The sequence below is a fragment of the Lissotriton helveticus genome, chromosome 1_1 (assembly GCF_964261635.1).
Source record: "Lissotriton helveticus chromosome 1_1, aLisHel1.1, whole genome shotgun sequence".
NCBI classification, from domain to species: domain Eukaryota; kingdom Metazoa; phylum Chordata; class Amphibia; order Caudata; family Salamandridae; genus Lissotriton; species Lissotriton helveticus.
The window spans coordinates 1454173413-1454183978 of NC_136057.1; the positions used below are offsets into that span (position 1 = coordinate 1454173413).

The window sequence follows — 10566 nt, forward strand, 5'->3', positions numbered from 1 at the left end:
GAACATCAGTCAGGTCTACCCGTCCTTTTGTCTCTTCCTCTGTCCGGAAGATACAATCATGTATGTGAATTTCCTCACTTTCAGAAATGAGGGGTAGCAACGTGGCTTGGTTCAGAGTGGCACATCTTTTGATCGTCAGTGAAAAAGAGGGGCCCCCTGAGGATAATGATATGAGGCAGACAAGCAGGGGAGAAACAGGATTTCAAAACACAAGAAACAGTCTGCCCCCTAGGGTTTATAAAGCGGCTCAGCTAGAGTCCTATCTTTAAAGAGAGCAGGGATGAGCTCACAAGGACCAGAAAATAGACCACATGTTTAAGAAAGCATTAACATCTTTTAATTTATTTTCTTTCAGTTTTCAATATATTATTTCATTTCAAGAAATTACAATAAAAAAATAAGAATACACAATAGTAATTACTTAAATGCATACCCCACACACTCCCCCACTTCATCAATCAAACAAAACCACACACATACTCATTTCTATAATATACCCAATATCATCCACACTCATACATTCTTCATTCATTTCAAACTCATCGTATTTCCAGACTCCGATGTAGCACAAATATTCTGTCAAGTTGGATCTCCCCATAGTGGAATGGGAGGCCAGATGGTGACTGATTACAAGACAGATAATAACAATGCCAACGTGCGTTTCGGTGCAGGGCCAGGTCTACGGCCACACCTTCATCAGGGCGGTCAGTGATTGATTGATTGATTGATTTAGAACTTGTATAGCGCTTACTGTCACCCCACGAGTATCCTGGCGCTTCGAGGGACGGGGTAGGACATGGGGGACAGCAAACAATACGGAACAACGAAAATTAGTTGTGTTGTTTCAATAACCAACTGTTCTCTTCACAAATCCTCGTCGATTTCATGAAGAGGATGATGTAATGCGGCACGGGAGCCCCAGCAAAGGTGTCAACCTATTACCGAACTGAGGTTGAAAACGCCCCCTTTGAAGGGCAACTTGGGTCCGCTCAAACCAGAAACGAATTTTCGTCAAGAGGATTCTTAGCAAGCTTGTAGAGAAGTCGCAGCTCGGAGAGAATGGCGTAACGATAGGAGGGTGGGTAAATTCACTTTTACTCCTGAAATGCCTGGGGAATAGGGCTGAAGACCGCGATCCTCCTCGCGATAGAACTGCAAGCGGGACGAAAATGGACCCGAAAGTCTTTTGATCGTGCCATGCGGGGCAAAGAGATTTAGCTCATAACCGGTCAGATGTGCACTAGTGAGGGGCTGCATCTTGGTCTTATTCAAAAGGGTATCCACAGCATGGGGCACCATGACTGTGAGGTCACGATCAAGTACGAGCCCAGCCTATTGTCATATTGAGATGGCCACAGCCGCAACCACTCTTAGACAGCTCAGGAGAGCTCTTGCGACAGGGTCAAGAAGAGCAGAAAAATAAATGCACAGCCGTTGCATACCTCCAAAGGCCTGTGTTGAAACAGAGAGCGCACAACCAGCCTTTTCGTGTACGTACGGCACAAACTGCTTCACATAGTCAGGCGTACCAAGCACAGGCGCAGAGCAAAGCACAACTTTTAATTGCTCAAAAGACTGCTGACATTCAGGCGTCCAAGGCAAGGGTTCATGCACATCTTTAGTGGTTAATGCCAGCAAAATCTTTGTTAGTAATGAAAAGTTAGGAATCCAGTGGCGACAATAGGAGGTAATGCCAACAAAAGCACGCACATCCTTTTGAGTTTGAGGGATATGCATTTTAACAATGGCACTGATGCGCTCAGGAGTCAATCTCCTACCCTCCTTCGACAGTAGGTGACCTAAGTAGGTGACCTCCTGTCGACAATATTGACATTTGGAAAGGGACACTTTATATCCGTTGTGTGCCAAATCAGCAACAATTTAACCGTACTGTCTTTGCTACCCTTTTCTGTGTCAGAAGCGATGAGAAGGTCATCTACATATTGAAGCAATACGTTACCTGAGGGAAGCGTGAGGGAGTCCAATTGGGCTTTTAAGGCTTGACTATATATACTAGAGCTCTCAGTATAACCCTGAGGAGCGCAACAGAATCTAAAGCTTCTGCCAGCTAGTGTAAAACCGAACAAGTACCTGCTGTTTGGATGGATCGGGATACTGAAGAATGCCTGTTTCAGATCAATGACAGAAAATAATTTAGCAGAGGGAGGAATAATCGTTAGAAGAGCAGTAATGTCTGGGACCACCGGAAACTGAGGAACCACTGTTTTATTTATTTATTTATTTTACGCAAGTCAATTACAAAACGATAAACATCAGGATGATCATCAGAGGAGCCCAAAGGTACCCTCTTAAGAATGGGAAGAATAAGACTATTGCACACATTTGCAGTCGTCTCTTCAACAACTCCTGACTTAATCAAGTCATGTATAATTTGCAACAAGGCTCGCTCCCCTGTTTTCTGTATTTTGTACTTAGGAATACGGGGCCAAATAGCATTGTCTTTGACTTGATAGAAACTGGGGATATCTACAATAATCCTACATCTGTGTCACCAGTTGCCCACAATGTGGACTGCACATCCTTAAATTCAGCAGGGAGGACAGACACTGCTTAGAGCGGACTACATTCAGGCCCATCGTCATGTAAACACCTTCCAGGGAACAATAAATGGTAGCATGCAATTTCTTTAATAAATTCAAGACCATTACATTTTCTCCACAATTAGATCTCAACAAAAATGGCAAATCCACAGTAAAAGGTAAGGTAGGTAAGGTAGGTAAGTATACTTGTAAAGCGCACTATTACTCCATCTCGGAGTGTCCTGGCGCTGTATACCACTGGGGAACCCGTCCTGGCTTTCCCTGTGAGATGGTTCCTCCTGGGCACCTCCAAGGTGAAGCCAGGCATCCCCGGAGCTGATGGGGCCGTTGTGGAGATTAAGCAAGTTATTGCCCAGAGTTGCAGAGTGGGACCCATGGTTAGCGTAGGCACCTCGGCGAGAATTATCGAGTCCGCAGACATTGACCCAAGACCCTGCCGTGTCGGGAATTGAACCCTGGTCACGGGCCGATCTCTGCTTCAGGGTCTGCCGCTTCTAACCAGTGAGCCACACTTCTCCACTTCTGGAACAACATGGGGCCTATAGTTCGTGTAAGAGGTTTGGAAATGGGGCTTAAAACGGGTACACCAGAAAATCCTACCAAAACATTATTATGGCCAGACAGAGCTGCCCCGGAGACCAGTGAACGAGAGATAGAGCTATTCATTGCACCTGTATCCTCCAAAAATTCCTTAGCTGAGCCATGCAAATCTGCAGTAACATAAGAACCGCATTGATCTACAGGTATCTGAACTGGTCCCTCACTCTGTCCCTGGCTGTCCTAGCTGTGAGACAGTCCCCTCACCTCGTCCACATCATAGTGATCATGATAGTACTGTCCGCCTCTATTGTCATCGAAATAATTACTGTCAGGACTATCCTTTGAGGCTGCGCCATGCTGAGCTCTCTCCTGTCCACCAACTTCACGAGAACCCCGTCCTCTAGGGACCGCGACTTTCTTCAACAGCACCGGATACTCACTACGCCAATGTCCCTCCTCTTTACAATATGCACACTGATTAGGCCTTACAGGAGTAGTTTTCTGGCTGGTGCGCGGAAGCTGTCGGTCCGAACCACCTCGTCCTCTACCATTCCCCCTAGAAGCCTGCTGCAACAACATCTTTGTCTTCAATCCCTTATGCTTTATCTCCACCTTCTCCTGCACCATACTCGATATTACAGAAGGGGAGGAAGTAGTCCAAGTGCTCTCCGAGGCCTGTAACCTAGTTGCAATCTCAGGAAGCAAGTTCATAGCAAATCGATTAGCGAACAATCGGACACCTCTCTACACCGACACATCCTGTCTGCTAAAATCCCAAAACACCCTTCAAACCGAGTGGAAAAAATCAGACACACTCATCTTTCTCCTGATGACATGCCCTTAACTTGTGCCAATCTAACCTTCTCGGTGGAATGAGAGAGTGCATATACGTAATAATCCGAGCAGGCAAAGCTGATATCTCGGCCTTAGGCTTCTCTCCAGGCTTCTTCTCCTGGTCCCATGTTTTAATCTGATCCCATGTACCACCCAATCTCATAACGAGGTCCTGTGTGTGCACCTGCCTCCAAATATCAACGAGCACCAATAAACCAAAGAACATCTCAATATCCGCGAGAGTCATTACTGTCGAAGAAGCTGCCTCAGTCAACTACTTATAATATGCAGTAGGATTTTTCCTAGGGTCAGGTATCTGAAAGAGACACGTTAGTGATAGATTCCTTACCTTAGAATATCCCCAGGTGTCAAACTGGATCCGGAAAGCTTCCGTCAGCAGTACCTCTGCGCGTCAATTGGCGTCGTTGTACGGCTCCGCTTGCGTCGTTGGCGTCGTATTCGCCGAGATGACGTCACTGGAGCTACTTGCACGCGCCCACGCGCGCTGACGTTAGTTCTTTATTTTTCCGCACCAGCAAGTGCAGATCTGGAGAGAGCGGTACCCTGTCACTTGTTGACTAAGTCATTTTTTGTTATTATTTGTGAGTAATCTGTACCCCTGGTGCATAGGGATGCCCGGTTTCAAGCTTTGCGAGGCCTGTCCGCGCACGATGTTGCTGACGGACCCGCACCGCGAGTGTCTCTTCTGCCTGGGGCGTGACCACGGCACCGAGTCGTGCTCCCACTACCGGGCCATGGCCCGAAAACTTTGCTGTGGCGGTCCCGAAATTGGCTGGAGGCCCGGGGGTCGGCCCCATGTCGTTCCAGGCCCCGGTCCCATGGGAGGTCGAGGGCCTGGTCACGGAGCAAGCACCATCATTCGAAGTCTTCACACTCTGAGTCAGGTAAGGCGAAGCACAAAAAGTCGAAGAAGCGTCACCACTCTTCGTCCTCCCCTTCACGGTCGCGGGAAATGGGTAAGGGGCAGGTGGCACTGCCCCTGCGGCTCCAACGGAGCCTGAGCAGTTATCGTTGGTTTACCCACCTTTCCCTGGTCCATCGGCAACTCAGGCCGAATTTCAAGACTTTGTGTCTGCAATGGCACGTATCTTTGTCCCAGTGTGGCCCTTGCGGGCCCCACTGTTCCGCGTTCCTCGACGTCTCCGGCTCCGGCCCTGATGTCGTCGACGCCCAGAGGCCTCCATGGCTCCGGCCTTGGCTCCCCGTTCTTGCCGGTGGACCCCGTATGGCCCCCACCGACGTCGCCGATGCCGGCATCGCTGACACCAGCGTCGACTTCTTTTCCGACATCAGCATGGTGCCGAAGTGATGTCTCCCGACGCTGATGGGGGACTTTTACCCTTTTATTCACCCACGCCCTCGTCCACTTGTGGAGGAAGGGGAGGACTGGGAGGGGTTTGAAGACACTCTCGCAGCACAGTGCGAGTCTGTCCCCGACTGGGATGAGGGTGCAGATGCCGGTGGCCCAGATTACACTCCGGCGCTTAGTTCACCATCCCCTACAGCTACTATGGAGGAGAGTGGTACCTTTTCCACTGTGCTACGTAGGGCGGCCGAGGCTCTTAACCTCGCGCTCCCTACAGTGGCTGTCGGGCCCAACCTACTGACTGAAGTGATTCGGCCAGCTTCTTCGACTACGGAACCGCTGCTGCTGTTTAATGATGCATTTACTGATGTGCTTCTGGGCACTTGGTCCCGGCCCAACACTGGGGCCCCTGTGGACAAGGGTGTGGGCCGATGCCATCGTCCGGCCCGGCGACCCTGCCTTCTTCAACCAGCACCCTACACCTGAGAGTTTGGTGGTTCAGGCCCGACATCCCCGCGTGCATTTCCTTCTGCTCCACCAGACAAGGAATCCAAGAAATTGGAGCAATTTGAGAAGAAGATTTATTCTTCCGCAAAGTTCTAGACACTGCCTGTCTCTTGGGCTGCTATTTCCATTCTGTATGGGATGTGGTTGAGCAGGTGCTACCTCAGTGTCCGGAGGGAGCCCGGAGAGTTCTCTCCCGTGCTCTTATGGAGGAGAGAGATGCAGCCAAGTTCACTATACGTTGTGGTCTTGATACCGCTGATGCGCTGGGTAGGGCGATTTCCACAACGGTGGGGCTACGCCGTCATACCTGGTTGTGGTCGACTAGTTTTTCTGCACGTCCAGAATTCTTTGATGCCTTTTTGATGATAAGGCGATTTCCACATTGGAACGTTTCAAGGACTATCGGGCCACAGCCAAGTCCTTAGGCCTTTCGGCCACACGTACTCCTTCAGCTTTTAACTTTTGTTCCTTTCGAAGCTCCGGAAGGCGTGTACAAACACGGTAATTTCAGAACAAGCCTGTGCAGCAACAGTTCCAGTGCAGGCGCAGACGTGGGGCTCGCAGAGGCGGGTCACGGGGCCAGCATGCGGGGCAGTCCACCAACACCCCCGCTGCCAGTGCCACCACACCTTCCTAGTCCGGTATTTCAGGCCCACCAGACTCCAGTAGGTGGAAGGATTCGTAAAATGTAAATGTAAATGTATGTGTCTTGTAAAGCGCACTGCTGCCCTGAGGTGTCGTGGTGCTGTAGACCGCTGGGGAACCCGTCCTGGCTATCCCTGTGAGATGGTCCCTACTGGGTATCTCCAAGGTGAAACCAGGCATCCCCGGCGAATGTGGGGTGGGCCGTTGTAGAGATGAGGCAAGCTAAGGCCCAGAGTTGCCGAGTGTGATCCCTGGTTAGAGTAGGCACCGAGGCGAGAATTATCGAGTCCGCTGACCCTGGTCCACGACCCTGCCGCATCGGGAATTGAACCCTGGTCCCGGGACGTTCTCTGCTTCCGGGTCTGCCGCCTCTAACCAGTGAGCCACACCACTCCACTTCGTCATCACCTATCCCACTGGTGCACAATTACATCAGACAGGTGGGTTCTGGAGATTGTTGGAAGGGACTACCCCCTCCCCTTTGAGTCTACCCCTCCAGCCATGCCACCGCAGTTTCACCGCATGTCGGGGGATCATTGAGCACTTCTCCAGCCAGAAGTTACGGTCTCTTGGCCAAGGAGGCCATCGAGCGCGTTCCAACGCCAGAAGTAGGTCATGGTTGTTACTCCCACTACTTCTTGGTTCAGAAGGACAAGGGTCTACGTCTCATCTTGGACCTTCGGAGCGTAAATCGCTTCCTCCGGAAGGAGAAGTTCAAAATGCTCACTCTGGCTCAGGTCTTGTCTGCTCTCAACCCACAAGACTGGATGGTGGCGCTGGACCTGCAGGCCGCTTATTTTCATATTGCCGGCCCATCAGTGTTACCTGCATTTCACGGTGGGCCAGGAGCATTTTCAGTTCAGCGTGCTGCGCTTTGACTTTACCAGCGCCCCTCGGGTGTTCACAAAAGTGATGGCGGTGGTCGCAGCTCATCTGCGCAGATCAGGGGTTTCAGTCTTCCCCTATCTCAACGACTGGTTGTTCAAGGCGGGCTCGCCCCAGACGGTCGTCTCCCACCTCCAGACTTCGGCCGACCTCCTGCATTTGCTGGGGTTTTCCATCAACGTGCCGAAGGCGCACCTGATTCCCTCCCAGAAACTCTTCTTCATCTGAGCGGTTCTGGACACGGCGCAGTTTCTGGTTTATCTTTCCGTACAGCGAGTCCAGGACATTCGGGCTATGATTCCGATATTTCAGGACTTGTCCTGAGTTTCGGTCATGACGACCTTGAGGCTGCTAGGACTCATGGCCTCCTGCATCCTGCTGACCAACCATGCCAGGTGGCATATTCAGGCTCTGCAGTGGGACCTGAAGTTCCACTCGGCGCAGCATCAGGGAAACCTGTCTGATTACGTCCAGATCTCGGAGGGCACTGCACAACAATTGCAGTGGTGGCTCACGAATCAACATTGGGTCAGCGACAGATCCCTCTCCCTTCCCCAACTGAAGCACACAGTGGTGACAGATGCGTCCCTCCAGGGATGGAGCGGCCACATGAGAGAGGCGGAGATCAGAAGCCTCTGGTCTCCGGCGGAGTCCCGGCTCCATATCAACCTGGAGCTTCGGGCGATCCTTCTTGCACTGAAGGCATTCCTCCCCTCTGTCAGGGGGAAGGTAGTGCAGGTGTTCACGGACAACACCACAACCATGTGGTATTGCAACAAACAGGGCGGGGTGGGGTTGTGGACCCTATAAGGAGGGTATTCGCCTCTGGACATGGCTGGAACGTCACAGCATTTCCTTGACGGTGCAACACCTGGCGGGTTCTTTGAATGCCAGGGTGGACAAACTCAGCTGCCGGTGTCTGATGGATCACAAATGGCGTCTTCACTCGGAGGTGGTGCAAGGTCTCTTTCTACTGTGGGGAGAGCCTTGGTTAGATCTATTCGCCACTGAAGAGAACGCACAATGTCCGCAGTTCTGCGCGTTGGAATTTCCAAGGCGGCACTCGCTCAGTGATGCTTTTCGTCGCGAGTGGAGCTGCGGTCTTTTGTACGCCTTTCCGCCTATACCTCTTCTACCCAGAGTGCTGAAGAAAATCAGGCACGACCGGGCCCAAGTCATCCTTGTGGCTCTGGACTGGGCTCGAAGAGTTTGGTATCCCGAGCTACTCAGTATGAGCCTGGACCACCCGATACGACTGCCTCTGCGGGAGGATCTTCTGTTGCAGCAGCAGGGGACGGTTCTCCACCTGAACCTGTCCAGCCTCCACCTACATGCGTGGAGATTGAGCGGTGACAGTTGATTCCATTTGATGTCATTCTGGCAGCCAGGCGTCCATCCACTAAATCTGTATACGCCTGCAGGTGGAACAAATTTGTGGCATGGTGCACACCCAAGACTGTGGATCCCCTTTCTGTCCCTTCTGAGGTCCTCCTGTTCCTTCTTTCTCTGGCCTGGCCGGGCTCTGCTCTGGGCACTATCAAGGGCTATCTTTTAGCCATTCCAGCCTTTCTGAGGCTTCCAGACCAGCTTTCTCGTTTCAAGTTCCCTGTTGTACAGAGATTCTTAAAAGGCATTACGCATATGTTCCCTCCTGTTCCTTTCATAATGCCTCAGTGGGACTTGACTTATCTCATGTGTGTTCCCTTTGAGCCGCTTCACAATTGTCCTTTACGTCTTCTGACTTTGAAAACTGCCTCCCTGGTGGCTATCACCTCTGCCAGGAGAGTGAGTGAGTGAGCTTCAGGCTCTTTCGTGTAAGTCTCTTATTCTGTCTGTTCATCCAGACAAGGTTGTGATTCTCACTCGTCCTTCCTTCTTGCCAAAGGTTGTCACTGCCTTCCACATCGGGCAGACTATCACCTTGCCCACCTTCTTTCCGCCTCCGCATCCTTCCAGAGAGGAAGAGAGGCTCCACCGTCTGGTCCCAAAACATGCACTCTCCTTTTACCTGAATCGCACACAAGCATTCCGAGTGGATGACCAGCTCTTTGTTGGCTACGTAGGCATCAAGAAAGACTGGGCTGTTCACAAGAGGACTATCTCCTGCTGGTTCATCTTGTGTATCAAGGACTGTTATTCTATTGCTAAAAAGGAACCTCCGGTGGGGCTGCGTGCCCATTCTACCAGGGCGATTGCAGCTACTACGGCATTGGGACGTGGTGTCCCCCTGCAAGACATCTGTCAGGTTGCCACATGGGCTTCGCTGCACACTTTTACAAAGCATTATTGTCTTGACAGTCCGGTACGGAGGGACGGCTTCTTTGGCTGTGACTTTCTGGTGTAATCTTGTTCGCAGACCCACCACTGGGGTTGGTATTGCTGGGGTATCTATTCTAAGGTAAGGAATCTATCACTAACGTGTCTCTTTCAGATGCACAAGTTACTACTTGTCTAACGATATATCTGTAAGAGACGTTAATTAGTGATAGATTCCTTACCGCCCCACCCATCCTCCCGGTTCTACGAACTGATTTCTAGGGTAACAGGTCATCCTTTGGGGCCCTAGTTTCTATGCACCAGTAGTCAGTATCTTACATGGCTCTGCGTTCCTGTCGCGGAAAGTTGTGTACAGAACTGACATCCGCGCGCGTGGGTGCATCTAAGTAGCTCCAGTGACGTCATCTCGGAAAATATGACGCCAACGATGCTTGCGGAGCCGTACGACGACGCCTATCGACACGCAGGGGTACTGCTGACGAAAGCTTTCAGGATCCAGTCTGACGCCTGGGGTTATTCTAAGGTAAGGAATCCATAACTAACTAGTGTCTCTTACAGATATTTCGTTACACAAGTAGTAACTTGTACAACTGAGTCGTAAGGGACAAAACCTCACTCCTTTTCCACGTAGTGTAGATCCACTGTTCTTGGAAACTGGCCTCCACTCTGTCTAATAACAGTATTCTGCTGATCCTGTAGCTCTCGTAGTTCTGGGTGATATATGGGGTGAACTTCCCTCATCGGGAACTGGGATAATGTCTTCGGGCTCTTGTCAAACAGTCTACTTTGATAAGCGACCAGCACCGTGACGTTACTAAAAACCTCACCTGGTGCCATACCAGTAGCATATGCATGATCCCTAATATCATAAATAATTTGGGGTGCTACATCATTAAAACACTGTTCCCACAGTCCAATCAATGTTGCCAACATGTACATCTTCCACACTGTAAATGGGGGTTACGAGCCCACTGGCCGTCCTGATTGGCT

The 10566-nt window shown here is 50.8% G+C and overlaps 1 protein-coding gene across 1 annotated transcript in view; it reads left to right on the forward strand.

Moving 5' to 3' along the window:
• The window catches only part of ADCY6 (adenylate cyclase 6), a 506430-nt gene that overhangs the window by 418806 nt on the left and 77058 nt on the right, over positions 1-10566 (forward strand). The window lies entirely within an intron of this gene.